The sequence below is a fragment of the Myotis daubentonii genome, chromosome 14 (assembly GCF_963259705.1).
Source record: "Myotis daubentonii chromosome 14, mMyoDau2.1, whole genome shotgun sequence".
Taxonomy (NCBI): domain Eukaryota; kingdom Metazoa; phylum Chordata; class Mammalia; order Chiroptera; family Vespertilionidae; genus Myotis; species Myotis daubentonii.
In genome coordinates, this window is record NC_081853.1 from 8,293,633 (window position 1) to 8,318,209 (window position 24,577).

Consider the following 24,577-nt stretch of genomic DNA (forward strand, 5'->3'; position numbering starts at 1 on the left):
CATCAGATTCAAACTTCTGAAAACCAAAGATAAAGAGAAAATCTTGAGGGTAATACAAGAAAACAGACACATTTCTTGAACAGAAACAAAGATAAATATTTCAAAAACTTCTCATCAGAACTCTGCAAGGCAGACACAAAAGAGTAACTTTTTTATTTTTATATTTTTATTGATTTCAGAGAGGAAGAGAGAGGGAGAGATAGAAATGTCAATGATGAAAGAGAATCATTGATTGGCTGCCTCCTGCATGCCCCCTACTGGGGATCAAGCCTGCAACCCAGGCATGTGTCCTATCCGGGATCCAAACTGTGACCTCCTAGTTCATAGGTTGATGCTCAACCACTGAGCCAATCTGGCTGGGCGATACAGTAACATTTTTAAAGCACTGGTGGAAAAAAGTCAACCCAGAATACTATACCCAGCAAACATATCTTTCAAAATGGAGAAGCAGAGACTTTTTTCCAGGCAAAAACTGAGAAGTTCATTATCAGAAGATCTGTTCTACTTAAAATGTTAAAGGAAATTCTCAGGCAGAAGAATATAACATGATAAAATCTTGGACCTAAATGAAGAAACAAAGAACATTGGAAATTGCATTAATGAAGGTAAATATAAAATTCCTTCTTTTCCACTTTAAATTGATTTAAAAGATAACTCTCTAAAGCAAGTAATAATACATTGAATATTTAAACCATATATGTATAAAATGTATAAATATGTAAAATGTATAAAACAATAGTAAAAGAAGGGGAGAAAGGACCTAGAAGACACTGTTTTAAGTTCCTTTCCTGCCATGTGAAACATATATTATTTGACGGTAGACTACAGATATATAATGTAAATTCTAGAGCAACCACTGAAAGTTGTATCACAATAGGCATAAAAATATTTCAGCTTTAATTTCTAATATGGTATCAATAAATATAACCCAACTCTTTGGATTTCCCACTAATTTTTAAGAGTATAAGAGAGTCCTGAGACCAAAACTTTTAGAATTGTTCAGCCAACACCTTAAAGGCCCCAGTAAAGAATCTGAGTTTTATTCTAAGTGTGATTGAAAGCCCTTTGAGAGTTTAAAGCAAATATATAAGATGACCAGATTTACATTATAAATAGATGTAGAGAGTCGATTATAAAGACCAAGAATAAAGGTAGAAGAATAGTTATGAGGCTGCCACAGTCATCCAGGCCACATGTGGTGGTGGGTTGGACAAAAGTGGTAACAAAGAAGATGAGTGGATAGATTGGGATTGTTTTTTTAGATATCAAATGGTTTGCAGTTGTGGATAAGCTTGTGATGAGAGAAAAGAATTAATCAAGGAAAACGCTTAGATTCTTAATAAACTTTATTGATTAAACTTCATCCTTTTAAAGTGTTCAACTAGATGAGTGTAGACAGATGCATATACCTTTGAAACCACTGCCACAGTACAGGAATATAGACTATTTCTACCAATCCCAAACAATTCTTTGTACCCCTTTAGGGACTCCTATATATATATTTTTTATTTTTTTTTATTTTTTTTATTTATTTTTTTTTTTTACCACTCAGACTGCGTCCTCTCCCTCTTGCCTTCCCGAAAGAAGACAAGAACGATCATCAATGGCAAGTGGCAGCTGCAAAAGCAACACCAAGAGCCGGCTTCACGCTCAGGAGAGAACGCTGCGCCTCCTCCTCGTGGTTTCGGGTGCTCTACACGATCAGAGAAACTTCTCTAGTAACGAACTATAGAAATGATCCCTGAAAGTATAGTCTTTATTTTTTATTTTAACAACTAAAAGAATAATGGTGTAACTAAGGTAAGTCTAATACAGGAGAACTATGTTTAGAAGTGGAAGAAGATGGAAATTAAGAATTTTGCATTAGATTGATAGATTATTTTCAACGATCATGTTTCATATCCTCTAAAAAGACTTTCATATTCATTGCCCTTTGCTCTTCTCCAACTTGAGGAGAGCCCCAACTCTGCCCTGCGATGGCACTTTGCAATGCCCCCTGTTCTACACTTACCATGTTGCTGCATTGTAATTGCTTGTATATCCCCAAATGCAGTGAGCTCCTAGGAGTAATCACTGTGCATTTCTGCACAGAGTCTGGCACATAATGAACATGCAGTGGGTAGTCAATGAAACGGTAAATGTGAATAATTCTCAATTGGCTGAGATTTCCCATCATTAATTAGATGGATTCTTCATACCTGACTAGAATACAAAATATCTGCCACCAACTTTCAGTTGCGGTGGGCTGTAAGTTATTGTTTCATTGGTTAAGATGCAATGTCCTTGATGTGACTGGCTTTTCTGAGCAATAGACGGCATCTGTAAGCTGGCTGGGATGAAAAGGCATTTTAGGATTAGAGTGATGATGACTGACCAACAGAGACTCAGCCTCTTGAGCTCTGAGTTTTGACACAGAGAGCCCAGACAGCCTTCAAAATATGCTGTAGCCATTTTTTTTCTGTAATGTGGCACTGCCTTCTGGGAGAACAAAAATAAAGACTTAGATTGTGGCTGGCTGGTGTGGCTCAGTGATTGAGCAGCAACCTATGAACCAAGAGGTCACAGTTTGATTCCAGGTCAGGGCACATACCCAAGTTGTGGGCTCCATCCCCAGTGTGGGGCATTCAGGAGACAGCCAATCAATGATTCTCTCTCATCATTGATGTTTCTCTCTTTCTCTTTCTCTCTCTCTTTTCATCTCCCTTCCTCTCTGAAATCAATAAAAAATATTTTATAAAAGACTTAAATTGTGCATTACATTTTAAAAATTGTGGTATAGCATACACATAATAAAGTACACAATGAATTTTTACATATGTGTTCACCCATGTAACCATCCCCCAAATCAAGTCATAGAACATTTTTGAATCAAAGAATAAGCTAAGAGTAAAGGGATGGAAAGCCACTGGTCAGTCTGAATTAATGAAAATAGAGAGAAATGTAGAGCACTGTATCTCTAATATTTTCACTTCCACCTATTAAATAAGGAAAGCAATTTAAATGCCATCTTGCATGCCATGTAATACAGTATAATATCATTTGAAGAAAGATTGATTAACTGAGCATACTATAGATATTGTAAACCTATAGGCATCCACTACAAATTCTTTTTAAAGAGGTATAAAAGTTTAGGTACTATGTGATTGAGTATATTTAATTATTATACAGTATTTCTTGATCTTTTGCATTAGGATGTATTCAAAACAAAAAAAAAGTATTGTTAACTTTCTCTTCTGAACTCTTATTTATATTTTCATTGGCTTAACAATGAATTTTATCAGAGAGAGCAGAAAGAAAAACATCAACACAGATTCAGTTGAAATGTTCCAATTAGTGGGACTGAGCTGAAAAGGTTGTACAGATAATAAGAAAGAGTTATTTCCTGTATTTCTTATCCAATCAGCTGTATTACAGACAACTGGTGACAGTGATCTGGGGAGAGAAAGCCACATGTTTCATTTGAGCATCGTATGTATTCATTCACTGATTGGAAATATGTCAACACTCTGAGAAGGAAAACAAGAGATATGAAAATAATGCCTGGCTGTGTTTCATTTAAAGCCTGACTTACTGGAATAGTTTGAATAGCCTAACGGTTAGGCCCTAACTCATTTCTCCAGGAGAATACTGTGTAAAAGGTTGACATGGTTACAAAGTCATGTTCTTCCAATAATGACAATACTTGCATTTATAAGCAGCTCTCAACTTTTCACTGATTTTTATACATATTATCTCATTTAAGATTATTTTATATGCCTCCTAAAACACACATAAATGCTGGATTTTAAACATAGGTGAAATTTGCAAGGACTGATTTTCAAGTAGTCATAACTCGCTGCAGATGTACCCTTAAGAACACACCTTCGTAACCAGAACAGCGTGTATCTTTAACCCTGCAATGTTAAGAGGCTGACAGTTGACATATTACTGTAAGAATAAGAAGAAAGCTCTTTTCCAAGTCCCTCCCAGGAATCATGTGCATGTTTTTCAGATACGGAGTGTTCAGAATTGTTTTCAACTTGGAGCCAAGAACTTTGTCTTTTCAGCTGACTCCTTTTCTTGTTTTTACCTGTATCCCCTTAAGCTGGGGTTGTATGGAGAGTGATTAAAATCAAATAGATACCTTCTTTTAATGGCCAGGGAGAGAACATTCTGTAAGGCAGGGGAATTGCTGTAGAGGGAATAGCAGATTTTAAGCAAAACCTTCCAGAGTGAGATTTGGTGGGGGAAGGGCAGCGAGGGCATGACAGAACTGGGGAGAGATCTATTTGTGATTCCAAAAGTACTGGTCTAGGAGAAAACTAGCTAAAGTTTGCATCTAGGTCTACTTGGGATAGCACTTGACACAGGCAGCAGCCCACTGCGGGGTCCAGTTACTGTGCTCAGGTCCAGGAGCCTGAGCTTGCTGTAAGACTGAATTAGATTGGATTCCTCGCTCAGTGACCAGGGTGGTTCACTACACCACTCTTGGGCCTCAGTGCGCATCCTGTAAATTGGGGATGACATCGTCTCAACCTCATAGACTCACTAAAATAATTTTCAAAAAGCATGGAACATTCCAGCTGGCGCACAAGAACCGCTTCATAAACACTGCCCATCATCAGGGCTGATTTTTTTAAATCCTCACCTGAGGATATTATTGATTTTAGAGAATAAGGGGTGTGTGTGTGTGGGGGGGGATAGAGAGAGAGAGAGAGAGAGAGAGAGAGAGAGAGAGAGAGAGAGAGAAACATTGATCTGTTGCCTCCCACAGGTGCCCTGACTAGAATCAAGCCCACAACCTTTTGGTATATAGGGTGACACTCCAACCAAGCGAGCCACCCGGCCAGGGCACGGCTGAATTTTAGTGTTATCAGAGTGAATGCTCATAAACTGAAGAGGCTAAATAATAAAAACGATGGAAAATCAGATCGAGTTTCTGAAATGCTGAAATGAAAGAGGAAGATTTCACGTACTTCAGGGTAGCCGGTACTCCAGCTACCAGGCTGTCGGTCATCTAGGGTCTCCTGCTTTAATGACAGGGGAGAGCACCGAAGTGTGAGTGTTGAAATGCTGAACCTACCAGGCATAGAAATTCTTTCAACAAGAGCTTAATGTTTCCCACTGTTATCTGGAATATGGTACATTTATATTTATAAACAAGATAATAAAAAAATTGCATCCATAACCTTACTTCACACTTGGTGAAGTAGCCACTCAATTAAAAAATCTTTTCTTAGTGAAATTGGAATTGAGATTTTTGTTTGTCATAATCTATGAAGTATTATGTCACTTTTTTTTAGGAAAAACATTTTTTAATCCTCATCTGAAGATATGTTTATTGATTTTAGAGAGAGAGAGAGAGAGAGAGAGAGAGAGAGAGAGAGAGATTGATGTGAGAGAGAAACATCGATCATTTGCTGCCCTGTCTCCCATACTCACCCCGACTGGGGATCCAACCACAGTCTTGTCTGGTGAACAGGATGATGCTCCAACCAGATGGGCCACCAGCCAGGGCTCTAGGAACATTTTTCTCCTTCATCTCCTTCCCCCAACCATTTGAATGAAATATTTCTCAGCTGGGATCCCAAGCACCGTATGTATGAAAGCACTTAATAAACTTATGATAATAACCTTGTTGTTATCAAGTGATGCCCATGTGCCAGGCACCGTGCTCAGCCCTTTAAATAACTCCCTTAGACCCACCCACAGTCTGCTCTGCAGGTTCGACTGCTGCCAGCGGGAAGGCTCAGCCCAGAGCCGTGAAACATCCGCCCAAGGTCCCAGCCAGCAAGCAGCAGTGCATGTGTTTGGACTAGGGCAGTTGACCCCATGTCCTAACTCTTAGTCTCAATGTCTTGATCAAGGCCAACTGTTTGCTTTCGGTAGAGAGTCCTTATGTCCCAAGTTGCCCAAGACAGTTCAGTTTATGCCTGATATAATTATTAACAGTGCCCACTTTCCCGAAATTGTCCTAGCCTCGTTTAGACCACAAACTCTAGGGTCTCCCTAGTTTCTAGTTACTCTCTCATTAGGCCTCGTGCCTCCATTTGTTACCACTCCCCCAGACACCACATGCTGTATGATGCCCGCGCTTCCTCTGCTCCCCCCGCACTGGAATCTCCTAGTGCCAAAGTGTCTGCAGAACTACCCAGGGTGTCATGGCTGCTGTGGTAGCCCCCTGCTCACCAGGACACCCTTCACTCATCTCTGGGTTTCTCTCTCCACTGCACCACTATGCCTTGATGGCCACTGCCCACATAGTGGTCCTAGATGGGGAATGACCCCAGCCACCCCTTTGGGTACAATTTCTGGCCATTGCTCCTTAGGGCCATGCACCCCAACCCCCTGATACCAGAAAATTCTCTAGTTTGGGTTGGAGACACCTGGCTTGGCTTTGTGGTTTTATTTCCTTCCATGAGGAGCTGATGACCACAAATTACAGCAAATGTTCCCAAGCTGGGCATCTCTCCTTAGAGCAGTGGTTCTCAACCTTGGCTGCACATTAGAATCACCTGGGAATCTTTTAAAAATCCTGATGAGGCCCAGAAATCAGGATTTTAAAAAGATTCCCAGGTGATTCTAATGTGCAGCCAAGGTTGAGAACCACCGCCTTACAGACAGGCTGCTCACCTGCTGGAGGCGGGACAAGCTGGGCACCCTCCTTAGAGACAAGTTGCTCACCTGCTGGGGTAGAGAACATTGACTGAATACCTACATGCTCTCTGTTGAAAGTCTCATTTGGTTAAGCATTATTCGTTTAGGAAATGTTGTTTTTTTTCACATGAATGTGTATGTGCCTGTAAATAGGCTGTGACAAACTTGCCTCTAAAGTTAGAAACCGAAGAATGCAAGACTGGGACAAGCAACCGACCAGGCACGCTGAGTTAAAGGGGAAGAAGCACCTTCTCTTTACAGTAGTCAGCCCCGCTGTGTGGCGGGGACCCAGCAGCAATGCCGCCGCAGCCTCCCATTAGCCCCCTACCTCCCGCATCCCCCCCCCACCCACCCCCCGCCACTCCTCAGGGCTGATGCACCTGTGCACAGGGGCCCGAGGCTGGAGATTCTGAGGCAGGAGAGAGTGGGTACCTCCGACCTCCGTTCACTGCAATGCCTTCTGGTCTTGCTGTCCCACATCTTCTGTTATTTTGTGAATCAAAGGAACCAGACCTCCAGTGTGCGGTCCTGCAGACTGCAGCGGGAAGCTTGCGGTTCCTTCCTTCAGCCGAAGGAGTGGAAGGGGGCGCTCCTTGAAACAGTTCTTAAGGTCCAGGCAGCCCCTCCAACATGTGAAGGCCCTAGTGACACCATGGCGTCTCTCAGTCGGCCTTGTCGCAGTAGCCCCTCTCATCTGAGTTTTGCTTTCCTTGACTTCAGTGACCGCCGTCGGAAGATATTAAGTGGAAAATTCCAGAAATAAACAATTCGTGTTGTAAATTGTGGACCATTCTGAGTGGTGTGGTAGGAATCTCAGGTCATCCCAGTCCGCCCCACTTGGGGCGTGACCCATCCCTTTCCCAGCGCCTGGGATCAGCATCGCCCCGGCTCAGCATCGCCCCGGCTCAGCATCGCCCCTGCGGCCAGTCACTTAGGAGACCTCGGCCTCAGCCCATCGACTGCTGTGGTGTCCTAGTCTTGTGTTCAAATGACCCTCATGTTACTCCGTAGAGGCCCTGAAGTGCAAGAGTAGGGATGCTGGCCATGTGGATACACCACAGAGCTGGGAGCGCTTCCTTTCAGTGGAACGGTGTCTGTACAGGAAGGAGTGCAGTGCATGGTGTTCAGGACTCCCCCCAGGTTCAGGCATCCATGGGGGTCTCGGAAGGTGCTCCCGGGGGCTAAGGGAGGGCTTTGCATTGTCTTACCTACCCTGTCATGTAAGTTATATGGCTTAAAACTCATCAGGTGAGGACCTGGCTCAAGGTCACACCACTGGCCCAAAGCAGATATTCTCCTTCCTTCACATTTCTCTTCATTTCTCTCCAACAGAAATCTTACAGAACCAAAGACATGAGGTGGAACATGTAGTGTGTGGAACAAGAAATATCTTTAGACAGTTGGTTCAAAAAGCACACCCAGTACCACGGTTAAATGAACATTTGGGCCTTCACGTATAAGGCTGTCCCAAAATTCACGCAAGAAGTAATTTTGATAGAAAACACAGGTTTATAATTAAAAATTGTAAATATTTTATTGATTCCTAAAGTATACAGTATAGGGTTATGTATGAAATAGCACATCAGGTAAATGGCCTCCACGGCTTTGCTGGCACATACTCAAAGCCGTGTCTTCATTGGTCTTCATTGTCCCTGCTCCTGGGCTATAATTGGTACTTGGTAATGCTTATCAAATTGAAAGGATTGAAATCAAAGGGCAACAGATATTAGAATCTGATTCAATAAACCAAGTAAAATTAGGCTTTTATTTTTTGTTGTCGTTGTTGTTAATGCTCACGCAAAATTCAAATCTTGCGTGAATTTTGGGACACCCTTTATTAAGGCAATCCAAGGAACAGAAGCGAGATATAGGGCAGAGCATGACTGTTGTCAGGCTGTGTCCACCAAATACAGCTGGGCAGCTGTGGAGATAGACGCACAAAGAACTGGGCGAGTGAGAATGGACTCTGACATTTCCTTAGTAGTAAACGTAAGTACCTGGCCTCCTGGGCTTCATTGGTTTTATTACTAAAAGTGTAACTCCATCTCCCTTTCTCCTATACAATTTTGAAAATTACATGAAATGATTTTCTATCTTTTAAAAAAATGTCAGAACACTGGGGAGAACAACAGAACACCAAGTTTAGTCAGAAGCGTGCTTCATACAAACCAACTCACTGAATATAAAAACCTAGAAATGAGGAAAGTGTAGTAGAAAAATAATATTAAAAATAGAATTCTTATGCCCCAAAATAATTTTTAAAATGAATAAACTATTTTTAGAACAGTTTTAAGTCCACAGCAAAATGGAATAGGAAGTATGGAGAGATCCTATTTACTCCCTGTCTCCTCTCTCACACACACAGCCACCTCTCCCCCCGCCCCCCACTCCCCCCAGCATGGAGGATTTGTTACAATCAATGAACCAAGATATCATTCTCACCCAAAGTCTGTAGTTTCCATTGGGTTCACTCTTGGTGGTATACATTCTATGGACTTGAACAGTGTATGATGACATGTGTGCACACTGCAGTATTGGACAGAGTAGTTTCACTGACCTGAACATCTTCCTTGCTCCTCCTACTCCTCCCTCCCACCACTACCCACAATCCTGATCATTTTACTGTTTCCATAGTTGGCACTGGGGCTTTGAGCCACAGAACTGCCTCTGTGTCATGACCTCAGTATCTAGTGCTCAATGTCTTACTTTTTTTTTTTAATTTCTGTCTTAATCAGGGATCAGGCTGATTTCTATAAAAAAGAAACTCTCAGTCTTGTTCAAGAAAAGAGGAAGGTGCCCTGGCTCGGTGGCTCAGTTGGCTGGAGAATTGTTATATACACCAAAAGGTTGTGGGTTCAATTCCAGGTCAGGATACATACCTAGGTTGCAGGTTCAATCCCCAGGCTGGGTATGTATTGGAAGGCAACCAATTGATGTTTCTCACCTCTCTCTCTCTCTCTCTCTCTCTCTCTCTCTCTCTCTCTCTCTCTCTCTCCCTTTCTCTCACTAATAATAATAATAATAATAATAATAATAATAAATAAAAACATATCTTGGGTGAAGATTCAAAGTAAGAGGAAGGTAACTTAAGTATACAACCAGCAGTGTATAGTTGTGTTTAAGAGTGACAGCTTTGGAATCAAACAGAACTGAGTTTTAATATTATTGCTTCCAGGAACTAATCATGAAACTTGGGTGGGTAAATTACTGAATGTCTCTAAGCCTCAGTTTTGCTATCTGTCATATGAGAATAATAGTCCTTACTTCAGTATTGTTTGAGGACGAAATGAAATAATGTATATACAATGAATATGTGCTCAATACAATAATATTGGCCATAACTTATTTGTCACAGACTTGGATAGTGAGTCTGCATGAGACAGGAGGTGGAAAGTTAATAGGAATGGTAGATACTTCTATCTCCCTGGGGCCACACATTCAATCTTTTTGTCAAGTTCATGATCTGTTCCTCTTGTGTCTTTTGATCTTTTTTCTCTCTTGGCTGACTTCCTTGTTTTTTTTCGCTCTCTTTTTGTTTGGTTTCATTGATCCTCATCTGAAGAAATTTTTTTCTTTTTCTTTATATATATATATATATATATATATAGAGAGAGAGAGAGAGAGTGGAAGGGCAGGAGAGAGACACACAGAGAGAAACAGCGATGTGAGAGAGACACATTGGTTGGTTGCCTCCCATATGTGCCCCAACCTGGGCCAGAGATCAAGCCTGCAACTGGGGTATGTTCCCTTGATCACAATTGAACCTGGGATCCTTCCGTCCAGTGGTTGACATTCTATCCATTGAGTCAGACTGGCTAGGGCCTCACTTTTCTCTTTCTGTCTCTTAATTAACATGGCCAACCTGACCACTAGTTCTGAATCTACTTGATTTTTTATTTTAATGTCCATCACCAATTCACTATAGATTCTGAATATCTTAGGTAAAACTCAGTAATCATAGTCTGATGGGTTGCTGGTCAATTTTCACTGATAGTATAATTAAGCTAATGGTCGGGTTATTGAATTCCAATATCAGATAAGTTCCTGGGTTCAAGTGCTTTGTTCCATCATCCCCGATCCTTTGGCTTTCAGGTTCAAAGCTTTTAGATTCAAGCACTGAGTGAGATGCTTTCCTTGTCTAAACTCCCAAAGATATGTCACTTAATATGTTCAGGCTTCTTGTAAGATTTGCAAACCTTTCAAAGGGACATTTTGAAAGCTTCTAGACAAAGATAATTGTGTCAAAAGGGAAACAGCTGTCTCTGTATTTGCAGAGGGGATAAAATTAAACAAACAGCAGAGACGAGAATTGAAATTGGATTATTGCAGCTTTTGCCTCACCAGCCAGGACCTTGAATCCTCTGCTTCTGTATCTAGTCTCTGACCATTCCCTGATGCCTACACTGTGCTTCGTTTAGGATTTCTTTTCATTTTACTGGAATGCTTCCCTTCCTACTTCATAGCACGTTTCTCCATTCTTATGTCTTCACCACGCCCCTCCTCCCAGATTCTTTTGTTCTTTTGCTTTCTGTGTGTTTAGTCTGGTTTAGGTTTTTGTTGTTGTTGTTCTGCTTTGTTTGCTGAGAGAAGGCTAACTTTACATTACTTTCATTTTGTTTATTCCTGAGAACAGTCATTTTAACTTTTTGTGTGGTGAAATCTCATAGAACTCATTAAAGCCAGTTTGAAAAGCACAGTATTAATCTCTTGCTGTTTACATGTAAGCAATTTTAGCCAGTTTTCCAAATGTTTAAATCCCTGGTCAGAAGCTGTGGTTTACCTCCCAACTTTGTTTGGGAAAATGAAACGAAAGCAGCGGGGCTGTTTCTCTTTAGCCTGGTTCATGACCAGGCATTCCTCCTTCAGTCGAGTTGACCTTGTTCTGTGTGTCTTGAATGTTAAAAGTCACAAAGTAACTTTCTTTGAAGATCTCTAAATTCATATCGATTAGGAAAAGTTTTATGTTGCTATAAAGGTACCACCACTTTTACTTTTATCCAAATATTGGCAACAGGAGATCAGCAGTATTTTTGATTGGTCACTCCACAAATATCAGTTGAGTGTCTACTAAGGACTAAAAGTAAGGAGGTAAGAGGGTACAAGACGGGTATACACAGGGTGAGGCAAAAATAGGTCTACAGTTATTCATATGGAAAATACAATAATTAATAAATAATGCAAAAATTTAAACTGTTTCAAGGACTCAAAACTGTCAACCTACTTTAGCCCCACCCTGTACTAGCAGCTGTTTTGTGAAAGAGTCAACCAATAAAGAGACAAATTACACAATTGTTTGGGTTTCCCAGGTTGCTGTGGAGTAACTATGAGAAGGGTTATTTGAAAGCTCTTATACATTGATTTTGTCCTTAAAAGGGGAAAATTACTGCATGAATGAGTTTTGAGTGTTTTTTATTCATTTAAAAAAAACACAACTAATTGAATTTCAATCTTAACCTGAAATCTCAATTTCTGTCCACTTTGTATTTATTCACATACTCAACAGATATTTTCTGAGTTTCTGTCACGAATTAGGTCTGTGCCCTGGCTGCAAACATAGTGATGCCAGAAGACGAGAAGATGTGCTGTTCACTACTGAGTCCGGTGCTGGGCAAGTAATCATATATTTACAGTATATTTACTTACAAAATAAGTTCAACGCTGTGAAGAAAATGTATAGGGAGCTGTGAGGGTGCCACAGGGGAGTTGGTGGTGTTCTGGTGGAGAGCGGGGTACTGAAGTGTGCAGGAGCTGAAATCACACAGACCAGGGGCCAGTTCTGCCTGCGCTACTTACTAGTTTTGTGACCACAGATAAGGGGGCACACAGATAAGTGACTTAACCTTTGAACCCCATCTGTGAAATGGGCACACGAATAAGCACTTCCTATTTCAATGTCTTGTTGAAAGGACCAAATAAACACTTAGACATAGAATAAGTGCTTCTAAAAACTAGCTTTCCCTCTTAACTAACCAAGCAGCTAAATATAGAGGACAAGCAACAGGAAAATAGGCATCATTTGGAAGCATTTCTGCCCACACAGCCCCCGTGCAGCACAATGCCAGGACATTACCACTCCTTCCAGGAACCCTGAGTCCCGGGCGACTGCGCCTTCCTTCCTCTGGGAACTCTGTGTCCCCGTGTTTGCGCTGTGGCTCCCTTTCCTCTGGGTTCTGAGTGGGGGAGCCCAGCGTGGGCCTGGTTGGGATGCTGCCTCGGCTAATGTTCCACATCCGTTTCCGGGGTTATCTGTGCGGCAGCCATCTTGGTTCCTGACATGCCTTGAAATATGAGCTTGGCTCTGGTAGGCCTCTCTCCATGTCCTCCTTTTCAAAGCTAGAAAGCAAAAGAAGTGCTTTTAAAGTGTACTTCAGACTTCAGAAAGTCAGTGGACAGCCTGAGCTGCAAACGCCCGACTGATTCACAAAGCACACAACTCCCAGGCGGCGGGAAGCCCTCCCTGCCCCCCAGCCCCCAAGACAGGAGTTTTAGCACACGGGCAAGGGCAAGGCAGCTTCTTCACCCATCAGTTTCTCCCAAGCCTATGCCCGAGCTCTTAGAAAAGATGGAGAAAAATAAGCAGGTGTGGAATTCTGTACATCCACTGAATTATTGTTCTGCACTCATTTATAGTTTAAGAATTAAAAAAAAACAGCAGTAATAACAGCCAACAATTTTGGAACACCTACAGCAGTGATGGCGAACCTATGACACGTGTGTCAGAGGTGACATGCAAACTCATTTTTTTGGTTGATTTTTCTTTGTTAAATGGCATTTAAATATATAAAATAAATATCGAAAATATAAATCTTTGTTTTACTATGGTTGCAAATATCAAAAAAATCTCTATATGTGACACGGCACCAGAGTTAAGTTAGGGTTTTTCAAAATGCTGACACTCCGAGCTCAAAAGGTTCGCTGTCCTACAGTGTGCCAAAGACCACACCAAAGGGGGTCCGGGCATGAACCTTTCTGTCATTACAACAACCTTACGGGGAAGGAACCAGCATTGTCTGCCTTCCAGGGATGAAGATGCTGAGACTCACAGAGCTTGTCCTTCGTCTGAGGCTACTTCACCCATAAACAGCACAGCTGGGCTCCAGCCCATGCCCTCCTGACTCAGAATCCTTTGGCACACAAGATAACGAGGTTATATCCATAAGGATTTATATTCACTCATTCATTCACTTATTCAACGCTGAATGGGTGTCTACTCTTGGGTGTCTACTACCTGCCAGACAGTTCTAGGCACCAGATATAGACCAGGAGAAACAGGCAAAATGAGTACCGTCATGAAGCCTGTATTCTAGTGGAAGACGACAGAAAGTAAACAAACTATGTAAATTGTATAGTGCAAAGTGATAAATACTAACTAAGGAGAGAAATTAAGGAGGAGGGGTGTGGTCTCAAATAGGGTGGTCAGCTAAGGCCCACAAAGAAGGTGACATTGTACATATTATAACCATAGGGCTAATAGTTCAGGGCCCGGTGGTGAGAAGGTACTTGAGGAACGTTACTGTCTCTCCTCCTTGGAGGGACCGACAGTCCACAGGATCTCTGAGCAAGCCACCTGTACCCTGGCCCCAACTAAACACACAAAGGCATTTGCAAACATCCGGATTGAGTCTTTTCTGTCTAGGCACTGGGTATGAGATTAAACAAGCACTTTGGACTTGGAAATTCGATTAAGACCATTTTTGTTTTAGATTTAAGAGCAGATGTTGAAATATGTTTGGATATTCTCCCATCCAAAATAGACTTGGGGATGTATATGATGGTCAAACTGAGCTGCCAGATCAATTCTCTGTTAGCTCAAAAGTCACCAGCACATTCATTAGTGAGGAAAGGCCCCGGTCGTGATGCCCATAGCTGTCCGATACGCCCCAGGAGAAAACCCACAGAGTTAACAGTTGGAGGCTAGATTTGCTTCCTAGAATTCAGTCTATTCAATTAAAAAGATGGAAGCTGGGATAAAATAAGCTTTTCTATCATCTTTGAAGAAAATGGTCACATGAGCAGCATAGATAAGGTAGCAGGAGATATGTTTAGCTTTTAACATCTAACCATGGCACAGTGCCTGAGACAGCCTGAGCAGAGCCCCTGGTCTGTAATGAGAGTGCCAGCTACAAATGGCTTCAGCCCTTAGTGGCTCCAGTAGGACCTCAGCATCCTTGGAAAGTCATTTGCTGTTAGTCTTTGCCCCTGAAAGCTGTATTGTTATATCTCCTTAAAGTGTCCACACTTCAGATTTCACAGTGACTGGTCAGAGACTCTTAACATCACCATTCCATTTCCCTTTCAGTGCTGGCTTTCCATCCCACCTTGCTTTGTTACCAGTTTTAAGAGTTAGGTAAGTAGGATGAATTTCTGTTTCAGTATCTCTAGCTGCTTTTGAATTAGCAATTCTGCTTTTACTACCGCATATTTCCTATTCGCTTCAGAATAAAAATGCACATGCCTCGAGGCAGCTCACATTCTCTCAGTAGTCGAATTTTTTTAAAGGCCACTCTGTGAACCTCCTAACACTTAGTGTGTGTTCTCTGGGCTAATTCATGCCTGGTGGTGATATGCCCATTTTGCTGAAATCAAGACACTTCCCAGTCTTGATGTTTTATTATATCAGCTCAAAACTTCCAAGCCTATAGAAAACAGATCTGCAATCTGGGCTGTACTATGAATCAGACAGCAAGGTAATTCTGCACTTTTTCTGAGAAACTTATTTCCTCCCAAAGTTTCATATAGTATTGTATCACTCACCCAGCAATAATGAAAACTTTTATGGAAAAACCTGTCCTCGCACTAGTGAAATGAAGAAAAAACATGAAGTAGTTAGAAAGTAATGCTGGAGTTGAGGGAGATTTTGTACATTATATAACCGAGCTCAAAACCTCAAGTCTCTCCAGGGAATTGGCTGGGAACTTCAAGGTGTCACCCATCCAGGCTAAAGATATTGCAGAGCTGTGGGCAAGTGTGCAAAGGAGAGCAAGTGCTCCAGGTAAGGCATCCAAGTTCAACACTCAAAGGCACAGCAACAAAGAGCAAGATATTCAAGTTAAACGGTCACATCTATTGGTCAGAATTTGCCTGTGGGGTAAAAGCTTAAGATTTTGGTTACTAACAAAACTAGCTAGCTTTTAATTACCCGGGCAAAGACAAAGAATGGGTAACCAGATAGCTGATAGGAGAGACGATGAACTCCCGAATGACTTTCCCAATCATTTGCATTTGTCTTTAATGTTGGATGTTTATTTACCCAACTGGATATGCTCTTTCCTGGCTTTAGCACAGGCTGTGTGCAGAGCACCACAAAATGACTTCCCCGGTGTTAGAAATTCATCTGCTTGATCTGAAGGAAGGTCAGCCAAATGCCAACACGTGTTGCTCCTTTCTGCTTTGGAAGCCCTCCTGTTCTGTCCTATCAACTCTCTTTTGAAAGAAATTTATATATGTGTGTACATAGATAATTGTGCTGCTCACAGATAATGCTGTTTTTTCCATCCACATATGGTTTTCAAAGAAATTGACCCATTCCCCAATACTTCCTTTCACTCTTGCCATGAATCTTTTCAAGAAGGCCACGAATCAGGAAAACCTACGTTTATAGATGAGAATAACGTAGGCCTTTTTTCAACTATGTTGAAATCAGACCCAAGAAATTGAAGGCAATTTTAGTCATCATGTCAATTAAAGGTAGTATATCATTATCTGTAAAAATGAAACTGATTCTTGGATTGATGGGTAGAAAATTCCCCTGTAATGATTTTCTTCTTTTCATTAGCACCCCAGGCTTTTAGAGTGTCAATATCTTACCTTCCCATTCCTCAAAAATGTACTCCAGACATCATACTCTGGCCTCATATGTTACTTTCCTTTCAAATGAATGGCTGTTGGTGGCTGGATGTCTTACCCATGCCAGGGGACATATTGATGTTTTAGGATAGGATGAGAGACACTGGCAGGCTTCCAATTACATCTGAGTAGGTCAGTGTCTCTTTTTCCTAAACACAGGATTACCCATAACAAACATACAACAAACATTTCTCTCAACCAGATAACTCTTTACAGTAGTGGTCTCATAGCATAGCGCCTACCCCAGCTGTTATGAGCCTTATCTGGGAACTTGTCACAAATGCAAATTTGGGGGCCTACACACATCCCCACAAACTGTGAGGACGAGGCCCAGCAATCTGTGTCTTAACAAGCCCTCCAGTCAATTCTGAGGCATGTTTAACTTCCAGACCCCTTCTAGTGTACTTCCCTCCATAGCTTTGTAGGCAGCCTGAATCTTCCCCCAATCTTCCCAACCAGATTGTAAATTCCAAAAGAGCAGGGATTTCATCTGCTTGTGAATCAAGAAACTGCCAGTCTCCAGCATTAACACCTGGCATTAACATAGTGGATGCTCAATATGTATTTGTTGAACACATAAGTGGCTGGCTAAATACCTCCTTCTGTAGTGGTACACATATAAAGGCTACACCTTTCCCAGCTCATTCATACAAGCTAGAGAATGTGGGTTGCGGAGGGATTCTATGAGCTACACTGCTTGAGTTTAAATCTTTGCTCCACCATCTAACAGTGTCATCTTTGGGAAGTTGCTTAATCTCCCCCTCTGTGCCTTGATTTTCTCATCTGTAACATGAGGTTGAAATGTGTACGTCAGCTTCGTAGGGTTAGGGTTTTTTAATTTTTTTTTTTTTATTGAATTGAGCTGTGGTGGTGGTGTTTGTTATTATTGTACGACTCCCTTCCCAGGTGGCAGCCTATAGCTATTCTGCACCCAACCTGCAGAGATGAGGACAAAGGTCTGCATAGATCCGCCCCACCCCTTCGTTAGCATTATATTAAGAGAACTGGATCCTGCAGACCTCAGTCTAACTTCTGGCTTTGTTATCATCCTCATCATGATTTATTACATCATTTCTTACCTTCATTAATATTTGATTGCAAATAATGCATGTGGGAGTACTTAAATTGACTCTCAATCTGGTTATATAAACAGCAGTAATGATCTGATTGGGATTTCCATGGTAAAGCTTTTCTCCAATCTTTTCTTACTTTGACACAAATCTATGTTCCTCTTACCTTTACGAAGATCTCAAATGGTCATCATGGTTAAACCACTAAAATATAAACAAATTTTTGTTTTTTTCTCTCTCTCTTTTCTTTTTGCTTCTTTGCTTCTGCCACATGCAGTAATGTGCTATTTATTATCTCCCTCTGACTAATCCTCATTTTGTTTTTAATGCTCAGCATTTTCCTTTCTGTGCAGAGCCATAGATTGGCAGGAGTTCAAGGAAAGGCTGAAAATGCTTCTTTGAAACTATTTTAATCCCAAACAGTTAATGTTTGGAGAACAGGTTGAAACATATATAATATAGGCACCCAAATGTAGGCAATTATCTCCAAAGGGCAAGAGGGGACAGAGAATAAAGGCCCTGCTGCCCTGAGGTCAAGGGTGGAAAACTGGAGAAAGCGCCCTCTTTGGATTTCCAGGGGTCACAGAGTTAACTGAAGAATGAGCGATAAGGCCAATGGGCAGCGTGATCACGCCCCCATGAGTGGATTCAAGCCTAGCTATCGGAGCTCCCTTCCTGCCCACTGGCAGCCATCCTGGGCATGATAACAAGGTGCAGAAGTTGATGTCTAGAAACCCTTAGTGATACTTTGCAAGGTGGATGAAAGGTGACAAGGTGGAGGGGAACGTGTGCAGAAGTTTGAGCTCAAAATCCGTGTGACTCTCAGAGCTTCCTTTCGTTGGCTTCCACATTTGGACAACACAGAGACAAGGCTCCTGCTTAATGTTTCTGAAGAAAAAAAACCACGGGTAACCCAGAGTCAGTATTGCCTTCTGTTTAAACAGTGCCATTTGTGCTGTCCCTGCACATGTCATGGACATGGCATGTGCCGAGCTGCCTCTGGCCTTCCTTTCCATAGTTTCATCCTGTCAGTTAACCCCGTGCTCTCCTCTCTCTCTCTCTCTCTCTCTCTCTCTCTCTCTCTCTCTCTCTCCCTCCCTCCCTCCCTCCCTCCCTCCCTCCCTCCCTCCTTGGTAAAGCACTGTACATAACAATACTGCTGTTAGACAGTATTAATTATTATTCAGTATCCACCGTGCAGCTATTATACAATGTGATTTTCTGAAAGGAAATACACTGTTAAATGCATTACAACACCTTGCGGGGCCAGTTAGGGGAAATATATGAGCCAGGGAGGCGGAAATCCGTGTTTAGTATTACAGAGAAAATATGACAGGCGTGAGAAGCTCCGCAGACTTTTGCAGCACTCAAATCTTTCCTTTAGGACCAACTTCTATGAAAACACTCTATGCCTGGAACTTGCCCTGTCAAAGCCAGCCATATTTTTTTAATTGAATCTTGCTCTGAGAGTAGTGAATTTTTCTCCATCTGTATTTTGCTTTTTATGTGAAGGGAGAGACGTTCTGGTTCTCTTCTTTGGGAAGTTGTCATATTCCTGTAAAAACAATCAATGTTGGGCCATGTATCTCTTGCCTCCTCAAATTGTGATGTGGGGTATAGGTATGTGTATGTTCGCAATATAGGTTTTTCATTTCTGTATTTTATAGTCAGATTATTGGCGAGTGGCCCTCATTTATTTTCCAGAACATTTCTAAGCCGATGACAACTCTTTAGTCTTTGTTTGTTAACTGTGCCCTGCCTGTCTACCTTTTCATGTAATAATTGCTTTCAGGGAATGAAACAGAAATGGAGTATTGCTTTGTTTAATATTTTTCAAATCAAATATACCATAGCACAACCATCTGTGAAAATACATTTCAGCTTTCATCAAATTCTGCGAGAGCTTCTTGGAGGGTTAATAACGCTCTGCGTGGGTGTGCTTCCGCGGCTAATGTAATGTTCTTGGGCAAGGACTGGGTTATACTTATGTTCTGGCTCAGGAAAAAAATAAAAGGGCCTGTTGAGGGAAAAAAAAGACATATTTTACTCCTAGATTTTAGTTACTTGCAGAACAATTGCCTTTGAAATGGAAACGATTGGTGAGAAGCTTTTCTTGAAGGAAAATATGGCAGTAAAAGACATACTCCCTCTTCCTGTGTGTGGAGTCGGGGTCCCCATCAAGGGAATAGCGCCCAGAACCACAGGCCCGCAGGACGGGCCCCCTGGGGCCTTTCAGACGTTACTTTTCTTTTAATTTTGATTTTTTGTTAATCTTCATCCAAGGATATTTTTCCATGGATGTTTAGGGAGAATGGAAGAGAGAGGAAAGACAGGGAGAAACATCTATGTGAGAGAAACACATGATTGATTGCCTCCTACACAAGCCCCAACCAAGGCCCAGCCAGGAGGAACCAGGGTACGTGCCCTTGACGGGAATCCTAGGGGGACCCTTTGATCCGCAGGCCCATGCTCTACCCACTGAGCAAAACTGGCTGGGGCCAGAGGTTACCTTTCTTTCTTTTCTTTTTCTTACTTTTTTTTTTTTAATTGATTTCAGAGAGAGGAAGGGAGAAAGAGAGAGAGATTGAAACATCAATGATGAGAGAGAATCATTGATTGGCTTCCTCCTGCACGCCCCCCCTACTGGGAATGGAGGCTGAAACCCAGGGATTACTTTTCTTATGTTGATTCTGGGCAAGCAGGTTTGTGTCTCAATTGTTTAGCTCAGCAATTGTGAATCCTGTTCATGTTCCACACCCCTCTCTCCTCCCCATTCACCTTCAAGCCCCTCTAACACAGAGGTGCTGCAGGGAGCCGGCTGGGGGTGGGGCGGCCACTGCAGGGCTGCCAGGTAGTAGAGCACAGGCAGCAATGAGTTTTAAGTCACATCACTGTCCTTCCAAGTTCCTTAGCACCCGCTGCCAGTAGACATTTCTTACAGGCTGTTGGGAGTCCTTACCTGTTGCCATCGTGTGGGAGCTCTTGTCTCTGCAGGTGTGTTCACAGCAAAGGACATACCCAACTGCAGTCATAGAGAGGCATGCAGGGAGGAGACCATTACTTACAGACCCTAGGCCAGGTGTGGGGACCCTAGGCCAGGTGTGGGGGCCCTAGGCCAGGTGTGGGGGCCCTAGGCCAGGTGTGGAGGGCCTAGGCCAGGTGTGGAGGGCCTAGGCCAGGTGTGGGGAATGAACCATGTAAGTCAGCTGTGTTGTAACACTTGTTCCAATGCCATTGGTATATTCAGGATCAATTTGGCCGTAGTTTTGCATTTGCTTATGTGTGATTTCACCCGTGGGAAACCTTAGGTGAACACAGAAATCTGCGCCCAGTTGAACGAGGCCGCGTAGGAACACACAAAACGCACACCCCTCCGCCAGACACCCACCGTGCACCTCGGTTCCACACGCTGCCATGGCCACAGCCACACCATCCCAGCTGCTGCGACCACTCTCTGTCCCACACAGATAAGCTTCCTGCCGCCACAGCACAGTAGCCCCCAGCGCCACCTCCTGCCTCACTCCAAGGCCTCTCTCAAGGTAAAGGCAGTGCTGATGGTATGTATGTATTTCTCATTCGTGCAACGAGGGGAACACAAGTTTTAGTAGGTTCCTATCTTTTTGAAATATCACAGATGCAGTGTGTGGGGGCCTCTCACCCCATTTTCCGAACGCCCCGTGCTTTCGCTTCACAGTGTTGCACAGCATGATGATTTTGAGGCGCAATCGTGTTACTTAGGGCAGAACTGACTGCCTGGAAGCTCGCGGCTGGGAACCGGAGGGAGCTGTTGCCCTGGCCTAAGAACAAGGGCAGCCAAGCAGTCTCGAAACGGGAGGGAGTCGCCCAGCCCCCACAGCCAGGGGCCCGGCATAAAGACAGCCTGTGGAGTAGAGGCCTTGGCCTGGCCCTCCCCCGACTTTCCAGTCTTTGGCAATTACCTCCCCCTGGCAGAACCCAGTTGGAAGCCAGTGGCAAGGGAGTCTGTGTGGTATGCGTAGAGGGTGGGCTACACTGAGCAGAGAGGAGCAGGGGGAGGCATAGAGATGAAGGCATCCTCATGCCCAACCCCACTGAAAATCACTTTTTAAAGGGATTGCTTTATTTTATTATGCAAATCAACTTTATTCTCATTCTGGAGTGCATTTATTTAGGCAGGAGGGCTGGGGGTGGTAGACACATCAAGGTGTTGCTCTAAACCAGTGGTTCTCAACCTTGGCTGCACATTAGCATCACCTGGGAATCTTTTTAAAATCCTGATTTCTGGGCCTCATCCTCCAGAAATTCTGTTTCTTTGTTACTAATGTTGTGGCCCCCATAACAAAGAAACAGAATTTCCGGAGGATGAGGCCCAGAAATCAGGATTTTAAAAAGATTCCCAGGTGATGCTAATGTGCAGCCAAGGTTGAGAACCACTGCTCTAAACAAAGGGAAATTCTCTGCCACAGAAGATGAACTGCATTCCTACTCCAATTCAAACAGTAGCCAACTCAGAAATAACATTTTCCCCACTGCTCATTATATCTGCTCACACACTTGCACTCATAGTCACTTCCATATGAACCCCCTTTTTAAGGGCAAATAAGTTTTCACCTTTAATACTTGAATTTTGGGCAAATTGGTTGGATAATCTATATACAAAAGGCTAAGCGACCATCCAACCACCTGACTGGCTGGTAGCTATGACCCACACTGACCACCAGGAGGCAGACGCTCACCGCAGGAGCTGCCAAGCTGCGGTGACTTGGCAGCAGTGGTTCTCAGTTGACACATACCACCGGAACCAGAGAGGAGGGAGCCTGATTCTGGGGTGCATCACCCGAGAACTGCTCTCTCACAATCTGGGACCCCTCAGGGGATGTCAGAGAGCTGGATGTCAGAGAGCAGGGAGCCCGATCCCCTCAGACCAAGCCAAGGGACCCCACCTGCTGGAGGGACCCCGCTCACTCTGCATTTGCCCTTTGAGCCATGGCACTTGCCCCAGGTGTGGCCGGTCAGGGAGGGATCTGGAAGGTTGGCTCCAGGGTGTGTCTGGTCCATCTCACCCAGTACTGCCCTGCTGGTCACGTTCTAGTTAATTTCCTTTCAATATGCACGAATTCATGCACTGGGGCACTAGTGTTAAATAATTTACTACCTTTTTTGCTTGGTCAACACAGGGAGAAAATACTTTTGGGACTCCAACTATTATAAAGCTGAGAAAATATGGGGGTACTTTGGGGATGCAGGTCTCTTTTTCACTTATGCCAAGGTATGAGAAGCAATCAGAGGAGATGGTATAATTCACTTGCTTACACACCATGCCTTCAATTAGTAGATTCATTCTTCATAGTCATTGTACAAGACAATTGGCTATTTTTCTCCAGTGTTTAAGTACTGTAGTGTGGGGTAGGGAGCTTGAAGTCCTGCAGACTTTCTAGATGCCCCAGCTTGAGCTGAAGTTCAGAAGAGGCCATGAGCATATAGTCTTAAGGGCAATTATAGAAAAGGATGTTAAAAGTTAAATGAATCAATTTAGCATCGATGGAGATGCAAACTAGAAAATATTTTATGTGGTCCTATAGAGTTAAGATGTTCATTTTAGAAAATGAAGTACAAAAAATTTTCACCTTCAAAAGAGGAATAAAATAAGTAACTGTAAAAAATTTTTCACAAACTTTTCTTTTATGAAAGAGGAGGCTCAAGTCTAATTTTTTCATAAGTAAAATTTATTCCAACATTAGCCATAATTTACTGTGTTTTACACTAAAGTGAAGTTAATAGCTCATACTGGTTAAATTATGACTGTGGAAAGTAATTTGATGATATTGATAATGTTAACAGGGATAATGGAGATGAAGATTTAGAATCTTACAGGAGGTTCATGTACTTTTTAAATTGAAATATAATTCATACACTTTTAAAGAGTATAATTCCGTGTTTTCTTTAGCACATTCGCAAATTTGAAGTTTTTCTTCTAATAGTTTGTTTCATCTCTTATATTTTGAATTAATCCATTTTGAATTAATTTTGTGTACAGTGTGAGGAAGGGATCCAACTTTATTTGCATATAACTACCAAGATGTCCAGCACCATTTCTTGAAAAAAAATTATTTTCCCATTGAATTGTCTTGACACACTTACTGGAAATTCAACTGACTATAGTAATACTAGAGGCCCGGTGCACAAAAATTTGTGCACTCGGGGGGAGGAGGCGTCCCTCAGCCCAGCCTGTGCCCTCTCGCAGTCTGGGACCCCTCGGGAGATAACGACCTGCTGGCTTAGGCCTGCTCCCGGGTGGCAGAGGGCAGGCCCAATCCCTAGGTGCAGCCCCTGGTTGGGCTCAGAGCAGGGCCGATTGGGGGGTAGGGGCACCACCCACTGTCACACTCAAGGCAGGGTTGATGGGGAGATTGTGGCGTGACCCCCTGTCACACACAGAGCAAGGCCAGTCTGGGGGTTGGGGCACTGCCCCCTGTCACACACAGAGCAGGGCCCATCAGGGGGTTGGAGCGCCGCCACTCTCACACTCAGGGCAGGGCCGATGGGGAGGTTGTGGTTCTGCCCTGTCACACACAGAGCATGGCCCGGGGGGGGGGGCCGTGGGGGGGTTGGGGTGCCGCCCTCTATCACCCACAGAGCAGGGCCGATCAGTTGGTTGGGGCGCCGCAACTGTCACACACAGAGCAGGACCGATCAGGGTGTTTGGGTGCTGCCCCCTGTCAGGCTGATCCCGGTGCCGGGAGGCCTCTCGGCTCCACTGATTGCGGTGCTGGGAGGCATATTACCCTTTTACTATATAGGGTAGAGGCCTGGTGCATGGATGGGTGCCAGCTCGTTTGCTCTGAAGGGTGTCCTGGATCAGGTTGGGGGTCCCCACTGGGGTGCCTGGCCAGCCTGGGTGAGGGGATGATGGCTGTTTGCAGCTGGTCACACACCCTTCAGGGTGGGGGTCCCCACTGGGGTGCCTGGCCAGTCTGAGTGAGGGGCTGAGGGCTGTTTTCAGGCTGGGACTGAAGCTCCCAACCGCTCCTTTTTTCCTTTTTTAT

General features: G+C 43.3%; 1 non-coding gene across 1 annotated transcript; it reads right to left on the minus strand.

Annotated features, from left to right (window-relative positions):
* Positions 1 to 1,543: 1,543 nt before the first annotated feature.
* LOC132215965 (small nucleolar RNA U3) lies at positions 1,544 to 1,757 on the minus strand. The gene has a single exon (XR_009448656.1). It is a non-coding gene; the product is annotated as a small nucleolar RNA U3 (small nucleolar RNA).
* Positions 1,758 to 24,577: the final 22,820 nt, after the last annotated feature.